The 15,020-nt window shown below is 40.6% G+C and overlaps 1 long non-coding RNA gene across 1 annotated transcript; it reads right to left on the minus strand.

The window, feature by feature from the left end:
* Window positions 1-12,475: 12,475 nt before the first annotated feature.
* Window positions 12,476-13,226, minus strand: LOC132384494 (uncharacterized). The gene is made up of 3 exons (XR_009508915.1): window positions 13,187-13,226; window positions 12,848-12,949; window positions 12,476-12,573 (listed from the first exon to the last, which is right to left on the minus strand). It is a non-coding gene; the product is annotated as an uncharacterized LOC132384494 (long non-coding RNA).
* Between the last annotated feature and the right edge of the window lie 1,794 nt (window positions 13,227-15,020).

The following is a 15,020-nucleotide window of genomic DNA, read 5'->3' on the forward strand; positions in this document are numbered from 1 at the left end:
CTGTTCCTTTGTAACTGCTGCACATGCTCTTAGTTACACACATGATCCTTAAAAGGGGAATGTGCAATGTCTTTAAATTGAATATAGTTGAATAACACTGAGCTACACAATCTGGAGAGTTCCCAGATATGTGACACCTACATGCCTGATGTTATTTCTAGGGGTTTAAGGGGAGTAACTGAAGATTGTCAGAATAGGGAATATAGCCCTTCTTCGGGGCTCCTGGCAGTGTGAGGTTTGTCCAGTTAACTAGACATCTATAACTTTGACAAACTTCTATAGATATGTGGTGGAGAGTATATTGACTGGATGTATTATAGTCTGGTATGGAAACACTAATGCTCTTGAACGGAAAATCCTACAAAATGTAGCGGATACGGCCCAGACCGTCACAGGTAAAGCATTCCCAACCATTGAGCAAATCTACATGGAGCATTGCCCCAGAATTTCAGCATCCATCATCAGGGACCTCCACCACCCAGGTCATGCTTTCTTGATGCTGCTGCCATCAGGAAGAAGGTAAAAGAGCCTCAGGTCTCATACCACCAGGTTATTACCCCTCAGCCATTAGGCTCCTGAACCAGAGGGTATAATTTCACTCAACTTCACTTGTCCCGTCACTGAACTACTCCCACAACCTATGGACACATTTTCAAGGACTCTTCATCTCATGTTATTATATCGGGTAATTATAGACCAGTGAGCCTTACGTCTGTGGTGGGAAAGCTGTTGGAAAAGATACTTAGAGATAGGATCTATGGGCATTTAGAGAATCATCATCTGATCAGGGACAGTCAGCATGGTTTTGTGAAGGGCAGATCGTGTTTAACAAGCCTAATAGAGTTCTTTGAGGAGGTGACTAGGCACATAGATGAGGGTAGTGCAATGGATGTGATCTACATGGATTTTAGCAAGGCATTTGACAAGGTTCTGCGCGATAGGCTTATTCAGAAAGTCAGAAGGCATGGGATCCAGGGAAGTTTGGCCAGGTGGATTCAGAATTGGCTTGCCTGCAGAAAGCAGAGGGTCGTGGTGGAGGGAGTACATTCAGATTGGAGGGTTGTGACTAGTGGTGTCCCACAAGGATCTGTTCTGGGACCTCTACTTTTTGTGATTTTTATTAACGACCTGGATGTGGGGGTAGAAGGGTGTGTTGGCAAGTTTGCAGATGACACAAAGGTTGGTGGTGTTGTAGATAGTGTAGAGGATCATCAAATATTGCAGAGAGATATTGATAGGATGCAGAAGTGGGCTGAGATGTGGCAGATGGAGTTCAATCCAGAGAAGTGTAAGGTGGTACACTTTGGAAGGACAAACTCCAAGGCAAAGTACAAAGTAAATGGCAGAATACTTGGTAGTGTGGAGGAGCAGAAGGATCTGGGGGTACATGTCCACAGATCCCTGAAAGTTGCCTCACAGGAAGATAGGGTAGTTAAGAAAGCTTATGGGGTGTTAGCTTTCATAAGTCGAGGGATAGAGTTTAAGAGTCATGATGTAATGGTGCAGCTCTATAAAACTCTGGTTAGGCCACACTTGGAGTACTGTGTCCAGTTCTGGTCGCCTCATTATAAGAAGGATTTGGAAGCATTGGAAAGGGTACAGAGGAGATTTGCCAGGATGCTGCCTGGTTTAGAGAGTGTGCATTATGATCAGAGATTAAGGGAGCTAGGAGGGCTTTACTCTTTGGAGAGAAGGAGGATGAGAGGAGACATGATAGAGGTGTACAAGATATTGAGAGGAATAGACAGAGTGGACAGCCAGTGCCTCTTCCCCAGGGCACCACTGCTCAATACAAGAGGGTATGGCTTTAGGGTAAGGGGTGGGAAATTCAAGGGGGATATTAGAGGAAGGTTTTTCACTCAGAGAGTGGTTGGTGCGTGGAAAGCACTGCCTGAGTCAGTGGTGGAGGCAGATACACTAGTGAAGTTTAAGAGACTACTGTACTAGACAGGTATATGGAGGAATTTAAGGTGGGGGGGGGGGGTTATATGGGTTGGCACAACATTGTGGGCCGAAGGGCCTGTAATGTGCTGTACTGTTCTATGTTCTCTATATTTATTGCTTATTTATTTATTATTACTATTATTATTATATCTTTTTTATTTCTTTTTATATTTGCACAGTTTGTTGTCTTTTGCACATTTGGTTGTCCTGTTGGTGCGGTCTTTCATTGATTCTATTTTGTATATTGGATTTATGGAGTGTCCCTGTAAGAAAATGAATCTCAGGGCTGTATATGTACTTTAATAATAAATTTACCTTGAACTTGGAATTTTTTATGTTGGAGAGTGCCATAATAATTAAGTGCAGTCAGGCTGGGACTGTGGAATGTTTGCTCAGGAACCTGCATGGTCACTTTAAAGTGAGACAGTGAAAGTCAGAGATTGCATTGCCAGTTACGAGTGCTTGAAAGAAAGATCTGATATGGTTGGAGCGGACCCCTCAAAGGCATCTTACTGCTAAAATACTTTGCTTGGAAGAGGTGAGATTTGGACTGTGGGAGAGCTCTGATGCAAATTTATATACATTTGTTAGCCTACTGCTAGAGGACTGTGTGGAGCTGTGTTCACCACAATGTAGGCAGGGTATAATAGTGTTCACTACCATCTCAGACAACACCAGGATGCTGTCTGTGATGGAGCATTTTAGATATGAGACAGAATGAATCCCTTGGAGTGGATGAGGCTGAGGAGAGACCTGATAGGGCATAGGGAAAGTAGAAGATGAAAAACGTTTCCCCAAATCAAAGGTGCTTAAAGCTGGAGGGTATAGGTTTAAGATAAGCAGCAGGAAGTTTGGAGCGAATCTGAAGAACATTTTTCCCATCCCCTGGTTGATGGGAATCTGGAACATGCTACCTGAGAGGCTGATAAAGACAGTACTCTTGCACTGATAAGTGTGATATGTATAGACAGGTGTTTGATGGTCAGTATGGGCTGGGTGGGCTGAAGGGCTTGTTTCTGTCCTGCACAACTCTAATCCTCCAATTTGTGCACACAAGCCCCCACAAACAAAAACTTCATCATTTCAATTCTGATGACGTTGGTTGATGAACATTAGCAAAGACAACTACTCTTCTTCATCTAGTTCAGTAGAGCTTGTTTCTGTATCAATTTGAGAAGACAGGCAGAGCTTGGGTTAAACTATTGTATATTTAAAGCTGAGGTTGATTGGTTCTTGGTTAGTAAGGTCATTAAAGATTTGTGGATTAATTTCCTTCCAATTCAGCAAAATAGATCTTCTAGCCATCAGAGTGAGAAATGCAATCATTCGACAGGCGGAAGAAGATAAATGAAGTAAGTCCATCATTGGTAAACCAAAAATTGCGGTAATAGGATGGGGTTGTAAATCGATGTTCAATACCGCAGAGATAATCCTCCCACTGTATTTCATTGGTTTTCTCAAACTATGTTATGTTTAAATTTAGAAAAAATTAGAAGTGGTGTATTTGATACTTCTATTAAATTTGAAAAGATATGGAGACCATTTATTCAATATTTTCATATGATGTATTATGACCCTGTTCCAGGCTTATTTGATTTTCCAGCTTTAATCTTATTTATGTTGAGAGGACCGGAGTTGATGACACTGATGATTATGTATTCTTGTGAGATATTATAAACAGCCCTTTTTTTTCTTTTTCTAGTTTTTCTTTCTTTTTTTTTCTTTTTTTGCTTTTTTTCTTCTTTATTAGCTATTAGATTAGTAGTTTAGTTATTTTTGCATAACTTTTTTTTTCTTTTTTCTGTTTTTTTATATTATATATTACGAAATACCTAGATTTACCTTGTTCATACGTATACTGTATGGTTCATGTTTTGGGAAAACTCATTCATATTGTAATCATTGCTTATGTATTCTTTCATGTGCAATGGGAATTTATTAATATATCAATTGTATTTTGTTCATATTATTAATTATAATAAAAAGGTTCAAAGAGAAAGAAAGAAAGATTTGTGGAGAAGGCAGGAGAGTGGGGTTGAGGGGGATAATAAATCTGCCATGATGGAATGGCAGAGCAGGCTCAATGGGCAAAATGTCTTAATTCTGCTCTTATGCTTTATGGTCTTATAGTCTTTAAAACCCAGCTAAAAGTCAACCCCTCTGACAGTGCAAGGCCCCCTAACACTGAGCTCACTTTTCTGCCTGGATCATGTTCAAGTCCCAAAGGTGAACTTAGATCCCTGATCTTCAAATTCAGTGCTGAAGATGCTGCTGGGTTGGTACCTGAAACGTAGCATGCTACAACAAGAATATACTTTTTCTCAATCTGCCTCTTTATTTTAAGAGCAGTGTGAAATTAAGATTTGGCTATGTTTTGTTCACTCCATCATTGAATTTCATTTCATCCTTAATTTAGATCTTTAATTAACGCATCATAAAATCTTCTAGACACTTTTGCTTTTCATAAGAATGGACTCTGTAGGAGTTGTGCAGTCAGTCATGGCCAAACTTAAATGCACTTGCAAAAACTGGAAGATAGATTTTCCATTCATTTAAAGATGGCAAGATTGGGTGTGTGCAGTACATCAAACCTAACAAGTGATTAGCTTTTAGGGATGACCTCTTCTTGTGTTTTATTAGTCATGCAGAAAGTATCACTGAACTGGAATATTCTGCACCAGCCAAATCGCTCACTTGATCTCATCAATCTGTGTAAGAAAATTTAAGAATTATGGAGGGACAGTCAATGGTTGAGTTGATGGCCGCAGTGATGTGAAACTCCCTACATTCTATAGGTTTCATGGTCATAATGCAAACATGGAAGGAGCATTGTCAAGCTGCTAACAACATGTAAATAGCAGAATTTGTTAACAAAGGTTTGCCTCAGAATTCGTAGTAAAAGATAGTAATTACTTCAATTTCACTGGACAATTTTTTTTTAAATGTTGCTTCCTCAGAATTTTTTTGTTTATGATAGACCACTTGAAGCTGAATACAAATGTAATTTCAGACTACTTGTATCACGTAGGAATTTGGAGAAACAAGAAACTTTTATTGAATATAATGTGTTAATTGCATAATGATGCTGATGCTTTGCAATTAAGCAAAAAATGTTTTGTTGATGATTTTTATTTGTACTCAGTGTCTGAGGCTTCTCGCTTAAGTGTCCAACAATAATCAGCCGGCACTGATGGATTCCAGTTACCCTGATACCGTTTCTCTATGACCACAATGTCCTGGTGAAACCTTCCACCATGCTCGTCATTGACAGCACCAGGATTTGCAGGGAAGATGTCTAAATGGGAATGCTGAAAATTAATGTTTAGTGCCATATTGCACTTCATGGTTTTGTATGCTTGAAGCATGTTGTCAACTAATGGCATATAGTTAGATGCTCTGTAGTTGCCAAGAAAATTTTCAACAGCATCTTTGAATGCCTTCCATGTGATTTTCTCCGGTCCCACTAGAAATTCTTCAAATTGCCTGTCATTGATGACCTGTTTGATTTGTGGACCAACAAAAATACCTTCCTTAATCTTGGCATCAGTTATTCTGGCTTGACTTATGAATTGAAATAACCATATAGGTGATTTTAAAAAAGTAGTGTGTGATCAGGAAATTTCATAGTGATTTTCATAATCAGTGGCCCAATATCCATAAGATACACCCAAAAGGAATGAGGTAGCAAAATCTTTGTTGTCCAGTGTTATGTAAAGTAATAAAATATAATATACAGCATTATTTTTGGGTTGGCAATTTAGAAATAATTTGATGGGTTGAAGACTGCAATTTCTGCATCTTTGTAACCCTGAATTGCATACTAAACTTGATACACTGAAAGTGGTTCTCTGCAGACTGTAAACACCCGAAGTGAAGTATGTTTAATGAGTTTCAATCATGTTTCTGCTGGTTGCATGTCCAATGCACAATGCTGACAACAGCAATGTCACTAAATAACTGATAATCACAGTATATAGGAGAACAAGATAATTACACATAATCAGTGGAAATCTGCATCAGTACTGATAGAGTTGGACCCTTGCTGAAAAATAATGGCTTGCTAACAACAGCAGCCAATATCAGGCATGTCATTCAGCGAGTTCCGGGGTGGAAGGGAAGTGCTACAAAGCTTCAAATCTCCAGAACCTACTTCGTGATTTATGTCGCTCATCTTTCATGTTTCTTTTAATCGATGTTTCTGCCTTAGCTTCATTTTAAAGAACTGGCTTGGATTGGCACATTTAACACATGACAGAAAATGATGGATAATTGAAACCTTTCAAATATTGAAAAGCCTGGATAGAATAAATGCGAAGAGGATGTTTCCTATAATGGGGGAGTCTAGGACCGGAGGGTACAGCCTCACAATAGAAGGACAACCCTTTAGAACAGAAATGAGGAGGAATTTCTTTATCCAGAATCTGTGGAATTCATTGCCACATGGCTATGGAGGCCAAGTCATTGGGTATATTTAAAGAGGAGGTTGATAGTTTCTTGATTAGTAAGAGTGTCGAAGGTTACAGTGAAAAGGCAGGAGAATGGGGTTGAGAGGGAAAATAAATCAGCCATGATGGAATGTCGGAGCGGGCTTGACGGACTGAATGGCCTAATTCTGCTCCTTTGTCTTACGGTCTTATGATGGAAATTTATAGATGATTCTCTTCTCATGTACCAATGCTTTCTCCCTTCCATCTGACAAAGATTATAAATTGGAAAGTGTTGCTAAAGAAATGATGAGTGGCTTAAGTAATCCTGGAGACGCAACACACTGAATCCATAGTCCACTCATACCAGAAGCAAATGCTGAAGCAGGTGAATGGAGTGCTGACAGAACAGGGTGGAAGAAGGGGAGCGCAAAAGAGGTACTCTCACAATAGAAGATCTTTTCTAAACAATAAGCGATTAAGAAAGAGAGAGCTGGAGTATGGGGAATCACTGGCTAGGGCTCGCTGCGATCACCATACCGTACATCTGGCACTCAGCATACATCACACAAGTTAGAACACTTTCAATGCCACCAGGATCTGTCTCCATGCAAACACCAAAAAATATGTTCCACCAAGTGGGTTATTTCATGCCAGCAGTAATGCAAATGCTAATATTCAAATGAAAAACAACCTTAGTAATGGACAACTCACAATAAAAGCTTACTATATGTTAGAATGCTGTAAGAGAGTGTTCAGTGACATGCTCTGCTTTTGCTGAAGCTAACAATACAATGTATGCAGCAAGGTGACAGCTTTTGTATAATTAACATTGTTCTTGATCATTTGCAAATTTGAAATCTAGTTACACATCGTTGAATTGATCTGTACATTTCAGAATCAAATTATTTTTAACTTAAAGTGGGGAGTAGATTGAACTGTTGCTTAGGAATGAAGAATCTGTGAATCCCGGCTGTCCAAATGTCCATTATTTCAGTTATCCTCATGCAAGGTATTTAAGAGTGGTTGAAGGAAGCTGAAAAGTCTGAATTGAAACTTTTCCAATGAATCATACAGTTGAGAAATGTTCCCATGGGGAATATTTACAGTAAATACTAAAGGCCTCTGCTGCTGGTTCTGTCAACAGCAAGAACATGCAAATTTGTTGATGCTAGCATTTCACTGGTTGATCTAGTGCTTAATCCTTAATTCTTGATAATTCATTTAGGAAATGTACCACATGGAGTGAAACTAAGTTAACAAGGTACTGGCTAATCAGAACTGACTGAACACCAGGAGCACTGTAACCGGCTTTTGTAAAAGAATCTATCCTGCAGCCATTAAATTTAACTTTAATTCCAGAAATAGAGTGCAAAAAGTTCTGCAACTAAGCTAAACATAAAACAATGACAAACCTAAGAAGGAATTTTGAGGCCATAAATAGAGCAGGCTATTTAAAGCTTGATTGAAGGGGCCTAGAAATTAGTTTGTGTCTGAGTGAGTCCATGTTCTCCGATGCAGCAGTAATGCAACCCTCCTCGTTAGAAAAGGGCAAGCAAGCCAAAGTCCCATTGTCTGCTGAAGTGTAGTGCTTTCATCAAAGGGAGACGCTTATGTAACCAATGCTTATTGTCAGCCGAGTATCTTCATCTGAAGCCTCATGATATCACCTCTGAACCATTTAAGTTATTTAAAAGTTAACTTTTTTGTTGCTGTTTCCACTTGTGTCTGTAAGAGCAGCTGATTAAATGAAAAGCTCTTTTGTTCTATGTCTCTATCAGCACACAGAGAGTATTACTTCAAAGTATTCAATGCTTGTAAATTGCTTGAGAATCGATGTCCTGAAATTGTGTATGGTGCTATAGAAATGAAAGCTTCTGTTTCTTGATGGTGTTCTAGTATTTTTAGATGAAGTATTATGTTTCTCACAAACCTGAAATGTCCACTGCTTATTCCTCTTTATAGATGCTGTCTGACCTGCTGAGTTCCTCCAGCATTTTGTGTTTGTTGCTCTGGATTTACAGCATCTACAGAATCTCCTGAGTTTAATACTATAGGTGCTGGAAGTCTGAAATAATGATAAAAAATGCACCAAGGTTCTCTTTCTATTTTGTCTCTGTATTCTGGTGACTCAAGATCTCCCCTGGTTTATGCTCTCTACAACCTCATAATCAAGCCCTGCCACAGCAGACCTGCTGTCAGTTAGAGGCTGACGTTATACAACCTTGAAATTCATCTCCTTACAGGCAGCCACAAAACAAAGACAGCTAAAAGAATCCATAAAAAGACCGACACACACCCAATGTGCAAAGAGAAAAAAAGTCACGCCAACAATAAAAGTAAGCAAATAGTATTCAGAATAAAAGTGAGTCCATTAACACAAAGCCTGGAGCAGCTGGAGCAGGCCGCAGACTCAGCCTCAGCCTCGGTTCAGCGCAGAGCCTTCAGACACAGAGCCTGGAGCAGTCGGAACAGGCCACAGCCTCAGTCTCAGTTCAGTGAAGAGTAGAATAAATGTCATGGAGCCCTCAGACGTGGAGTCTGGACCAACTGGAGTAGGCTACGGCCACAGCCTCAGTTCAGCACAGAGCCCAATAAAGGTCACAGAGTAGTGAGCAGAACTGGCTCGACCCTCGCCTCTTGTCCTGACACCCTGCCTTTTCAATCCATCTGTCCAGGCGTTTAAATCATCCAAACATTGGGTTGTTTCTTGCACTCGGACCCGCTCGCATCAATAAGCTCTGGACCTGGACCCCACCACCATGTTTTTGGTTCATACTCGATCTTTCTAAATCAGCCTGGCGTTTAGATCAATCTAACCTCGCTTTTGGCTTAGGTGAACGGGCCTCGAATCTGCCTGATCTCTGCTCCGGCTTTGCTCCGCTCCACTCATCCCAACTTTGCCTCGAATATGCCTCAACCTCCCCCCGACTTTGCCTTAAAAGTGCCTCGCCCTTGCCCTAACTTTGCCTCAAACATGCCTCGACGTCGCCTCACACCTGCACGCTTCGACCCTTGACTCAGCCCCGCCTTCACCCACCCGTCCATTGCTTGCGGTGTTCGTTTACTGTAAATTTTACAAGAAAAGTTGTTATTAATAAAATACTCAGTCATAGTCTTTGTTTTGTTTGCCGCCAGTAAGTAGTTTCTGGGCTTCACCAGTGCCATCTTAAACCGGAAGTATTAGGGATGAGGCTACCCAGCGTCCATGCCAGGACCAACGGATTCAAAAACTGGCCAACGCATGCACCCCACTAACTCCTAGAAACCACAACATACACATGCAATTAGTCTATATATATAAAACAGTTACTTGTACATTGTGTTTTATTGAATTGCTTTTATTTTTCTATTTATTGTGTTTTTTATGTTGCATCAAATCAGAGTAACAATCATTTCAACCCGTGCACTGAAGAATGACAAAAACAATCCTGCATCGTAGACAGTGTTGACAACAGTGCTTCAATGCACTATGCATCTTGGCGCACTCTAATGACACTGCCACCAATACACCCTTAATAGCCTTTGCAAGATAGATGAGAGTCAGGACACCTTCTGAAAAATGGATCTAAAAGTAAGCTCCTGCAGGCTTGCACTTTCTGCAGCTGTTGTGAAGGTCAAATATCGACTTTAAAATGCCGGAACTGTGAGAACTATTGTGTTTAAAATTACTCTCAGAAGCTCAGTCCTTTCCTAGTCATTTTGTATAACTAGGATTGTTATGCCAAAGGCTTCTACTTTATGTTGATACTGCCCGTTCGCAGTGAAAAAGCCTGGTTGATGTAATGTACCACCCTCTTGATCAATTTTTGCAACCTATGCTAAAAATAGAAACAATTTGTAGAGAGTGAGAGAAAAAAGAAGGGGTATTTTATATTTTTCTACTCTACTGCTGCATAATTCTAACCATTGCAACAGAAAATCACTGGACACACTGGAACCTCAGTCTTCCCTTTTGTTTATGCCTTAACATTTCATTTCTGCTCTGTACAGTAAGCAAGCAGAAGAAGGGGTGGCTTGTCTGAGACAACGTCATGCTTGTCAATTGAGGCCTGTGGGCAATGATCCCAGTCCATGAGGTCATTAACCAAAAGATACTGTACATCCCTCTCCAACTTCCATCAAGCTGCTTTACGGCATGAGTACATGAGTTTGTGGAAATAACTACATAACTTTTGTATGCTGTCCAGGATTGAAAAGCAGATTAACTCCACACACATTTCTTTTTAAGCAAAGGAACAGCGGAAAGTGAGGTTCTTGGTCCAGTTATTCTTTGTGCTCAGTTTTCTGAGTGAGATGGCCAAACGGAGGGTTAATAAAATGAAAGGAGACCACCGGCACCCCCAATCCCTGCCTCCCAACCCCACCACAACTCACTGTGGGCTGTTGACTCATTTTCCTCGCAGGGGTCTGACGTGAAACTCTGACAGTTCCTTCCCCCCGATTCACCTGCGGAGATCCTTCAGTAGACTGTCAGTGGCCTAGACCTGATGTGCTTTCCCAATCCAGTAACAACCTGGAGAAAGGCCTTGAGGAGGGTGCAGAATGCAGAAGTGCAATGAAGAGGTGGTTTGGGTAAGAAGCAGCAATCATTCAATGGAATTAAGAGTTTGTGTGTTAATTGGTGTCTTCACTGGTACTGCAATCCTTATGAAAGCAAATTCCAATCCAGCACTAAGACTAATGAGAATTAATGGTCACAGTGATGGAATGAGAATTAGCTCACTACATCACTGTGCAGAAGGATATACTTAGAGCAAAAGACCTATCCATAGCATTTCACTGCCTGTTGGATTGGCCTTAAAACATTTAGACTACAATTCAATCCCCATATGACAACTTAAATACAAATAGGTGTATTAGAGGAGCAATGTAGCAGGTTGCTAACAATCTTTATGATCTTGGATACAGTCCCCCCCTACTCCCCACACCCCGCTTCAAGTTTCAACTGCATGCAAGACCGAAGGCTTCAAATGCAAATCTCTGACTCTTTGCCGATTTTTAGTTTCATGTGTGAAGGGGTGGAAAGAGGTTCAACAGGAGGTGATGGTGGCACTGAGTGGAACGTGATTGGTAGGCTGAGTTTGACAATTGAAAAGGATCCTACTCCAGTGTTGTGGATTGAAGATCAAGTTGTCCCACAAATGCCCAACAATAGTAACTGCCAAGTCAACTTATTTCCCCCAGTGTTCTGAAAGGAGGGTGCACGTGGGACTAGTGTCACTCCAGATACAGCTGACATGGGATTTGCATCAGTGATGTAAGAGTGACTCATGACCTGAAGGACTGACATAAAATAACCTTAAAATGGAAATAATATCAGCATTCTGGGATTGAATTTCTATGTTTATCTTTGTTGTACATGACATATGACATCATGCTTCATGCCAGGCAAACATCTTCCTGTCCTGAGATAGGTTATATATTGCCCCATGGAAAAAGAAGTCTTCTTTTAACAATATTCCTTCTAAATACACACAAGTTTCTTTCTGATATGTCTGTTCCCACCCCATACATTGGCAAAGGTTGTCACATCCATTCAGAGTGTTTGCAAAATGTGTTCTTGATCTGAGGCACATTATCTATGTTTGGCACTAACTACAGGATCACAACTTCAGCACATAATTGGGACCAAGAAAACTGATTACCTTAGAGAACCCTACCATTCAAATCACTTTTCATACTCCTGGGGTTGTAAGATAGAATTTGAAAGACTGTTAATATGCCAACGTATTGTTTCCTAGCCTGGTGTCATTAGGAGTAAATACAATACCCCTATGACCTTCAGCCTACTCTCTCCACATCCCTGGAGTAATGTAAATGACAGCAGCAACTCCAACATCACTCTATATATTCAGTAAATCCACAATCCAGACCATGCTCTCTTCTCACTGCTGCCATTAGGAAGAAGAAACAGGAGCCTTAGTTCCCACACCGCCAAGTTCAGAAACAGTTATTACCCTTCAACCATCAGGCTCCTAAACCAGTGCGGATAACTTCACTCACCACAATACTGAATTCATCTCTGTACATAGCGTCCAAACTCACTTTCAAGGACTCTACAACTCATGTCGTTAGTATTATTTATTCATTATTATTTGTACATGCGCAGTTTGTCTTCTTTTGCACAGTGATTGCTCACTAGTCTTTGTTTGTGTGTAGTTTTTCATCGATTCTGTCGTATTTTCCGTTCTACTGTGAATGCCTGCAAGAAAATGAATCTCAGGGTAGTATTTCATGATACGTACATACTTTGATAATAAATTTACTTAGAAATTTGAATCTTAAAACATTCTAAGACATTCCAGGGAAACATGATCAAAAACAAAACAATGCCAAACTACTTTAAGAAATGTTAGAATGAGTGATTAAAAGTTGGCCGCTTTAATGGAGCACCTTAAAGGTGGAGGAGACTGGGGAGGGAAGTTTCAGAATGCAAGGCATTTGGGATGGAAGGCACTTCAACAAAGTCAACAGACCTTTAAATAATCCATATCCTTCTACCTGATTTCCTCACCACACCCAAGCATGAAATGAAACTCACTGAAGCCAATGCACTGGCAGCGTTGGGAATGGGATTCCTGTTTTAAAGGTAATAGACATGAACAAGTAAGAGGAATGATAGGTAAATAAGACTCTTGCATTGAGACATTTGTTCAAATCTATCTTCACCCATCTCATTTGTTTGTGGTTTAAACGCTCTGCAATCTATTTATGTATTTGCACAGTTATAGGGGTGTACGTGATAAATTGCCAAGACTCCCTTGCAATAATTGTACAATAGCAGCCTTGAACTCCAGAGTAAAGTTAAGAGTTACCCCCAACCACTGCTTGGATTAAACGACAGGCCTGAGCTTGCTCGGCATGTCAGAGATCTGATTTCACGGTATCCATAGCCAATCACAGCAGCGGTCTGCTGATGTTTTTTTTAACCTTTACATAACCAGATCCCTCTATGGTGTATAGGCCTCGTCCGTAAAGAAAATGGTTTTCTAGGATTGAAAAAATGTGTGTTGCACGGGATTACATTTCAGTTTTGTCCGGTCTTCTGTTAGAAGAATGATTAAGACCTTTTCAAGAACTAATGCGGTTAAAACCTTTTCAAACATCTATTATTCAACATATTTTCTATGTGTTTACAAACTCAAAAAGCTTTATTCTCAGCACCCAGGTCTTTGAAGAAATTAGTACCCAGAAATTCAATTGTAGAGTAACACACACACACAAAATGCTGGAGGAACTCAGCATGTCAGGCAGCACTAGACTGGAGGGGCTTGGCCTGAAATGTCGAATGTATATTCCTCTCCATAGATGTTGCCTGACCTGCTGAGTTCCTCCACCATTTTGTGTGTGTTACTTCTTTCAACATTATCAAATTGAAAATTTCTTTCTTTCTCTAGAGCAGAAAACAATGATAGTTACTATAGCAATGACTATATCACTCCAGAAGTTCAGTCAACATAGGCATCATTTCAGTTCAGATATGTATTGGGCCACATGGGGTGACATCATTTTTATCTAATGTTCATCTTGGAATATGGCAGGGTAGTGTGGACCAAGAGATCTGGAAGCACCCATCACCTAGTAGTGCCAGAATAATATAATTCTTCCAGCTCAGTGCCAGCTTAGGATGCCATTCCAATATGCTAAATATTTGCCTATTCTATTCCCCAAATCCCAGGTCCCAAGCCATGACCCTTTTATTATGGTGTGTTGCAATTAAGCCTGAACATTGCCATACTTGTAGTTCACCCCCTTGCAAATACTGTCACCACCTCTGCCCCCGATCAACCCACCTGACTACATTCAATTAATCAGCATCTGAGACCACCATCCATGCTGAACGCAGCCTGAAAGAGGAGAGCTGGACAGCAGCTTGGTGATGCTGGAAGTATGACGTGCCTAGCCGGATGCATCAAGTGCAGTTGAGGTTTGTTTTAGGGTGAAGGGTCCAAAGGAACCATCAGTGTGTCACAACTACAGACGTCCACATATCCATCAACATACTCGAAAATGTCCAGCTGCACAGGCTCATTTTAGTAGATGTACAGTGAAGTGTACATTATTTAAACTTCGCTTCATCACTCCTGCATTCTGAATGTTACTCCATTGCCTCAGGAACATACCCTTGTTGATAATCTGTAATTTCCTATTGGCATTAAGTGGTTATTGGCTCCATTAGTGTGCCTAGTAATATAAGTACACAAACACAGCTGTTTGCATTAATCATGACCTGTGATCTTTTACCTGCCTCATAATGTTGCTGACATTTACTGGTTCAAGAATTGCTTGTTCTCCTGTGCCTCATCCAAGCATGAGTTTGTATCAGTAATACATTCAGGAGGATGAAAGGTGACTTGATAGATGTGTACAAGATGATAAGAGGCAATGGTAGAGTGGACAGCCAGAGAGATTTTCTCAGGGTGGCAATGGCTAATACGAGGGAGGCAAAATTGTAAGCTGATTGGGGGAAGGTATACAGGGGATGTCAGAGGAAGGTTTTGTTTCTACAAGGAGCGGTGGGTGCATGGAACATGCTGCCAGGGGTGGTGATGGAGACAAATACATTAGCGACTTTTAAGAGACTCTTAGATAGGCAGATGGATGAAAGAAAAATGAATTGCTATGGGGGAGGGAAGGGTTAGATTGATC

Source organism: Hypanus sabinus, chromosome X1 (assembly GCF_030144855.1).
Source record: "Hypanus sabinus isolate sHypSab1 chromosome X1, sHypSab1.hap1, whole genome shotgun sequence".
In the NCBI taxonomy this organism is placed as follows: domain Eukaryota; kingdom Metazoa; phylum Chordata; class Chondrichthyes; order Myliobatiformes; family Dasyatidae; genus Hypanus; species Hypanus sabinus.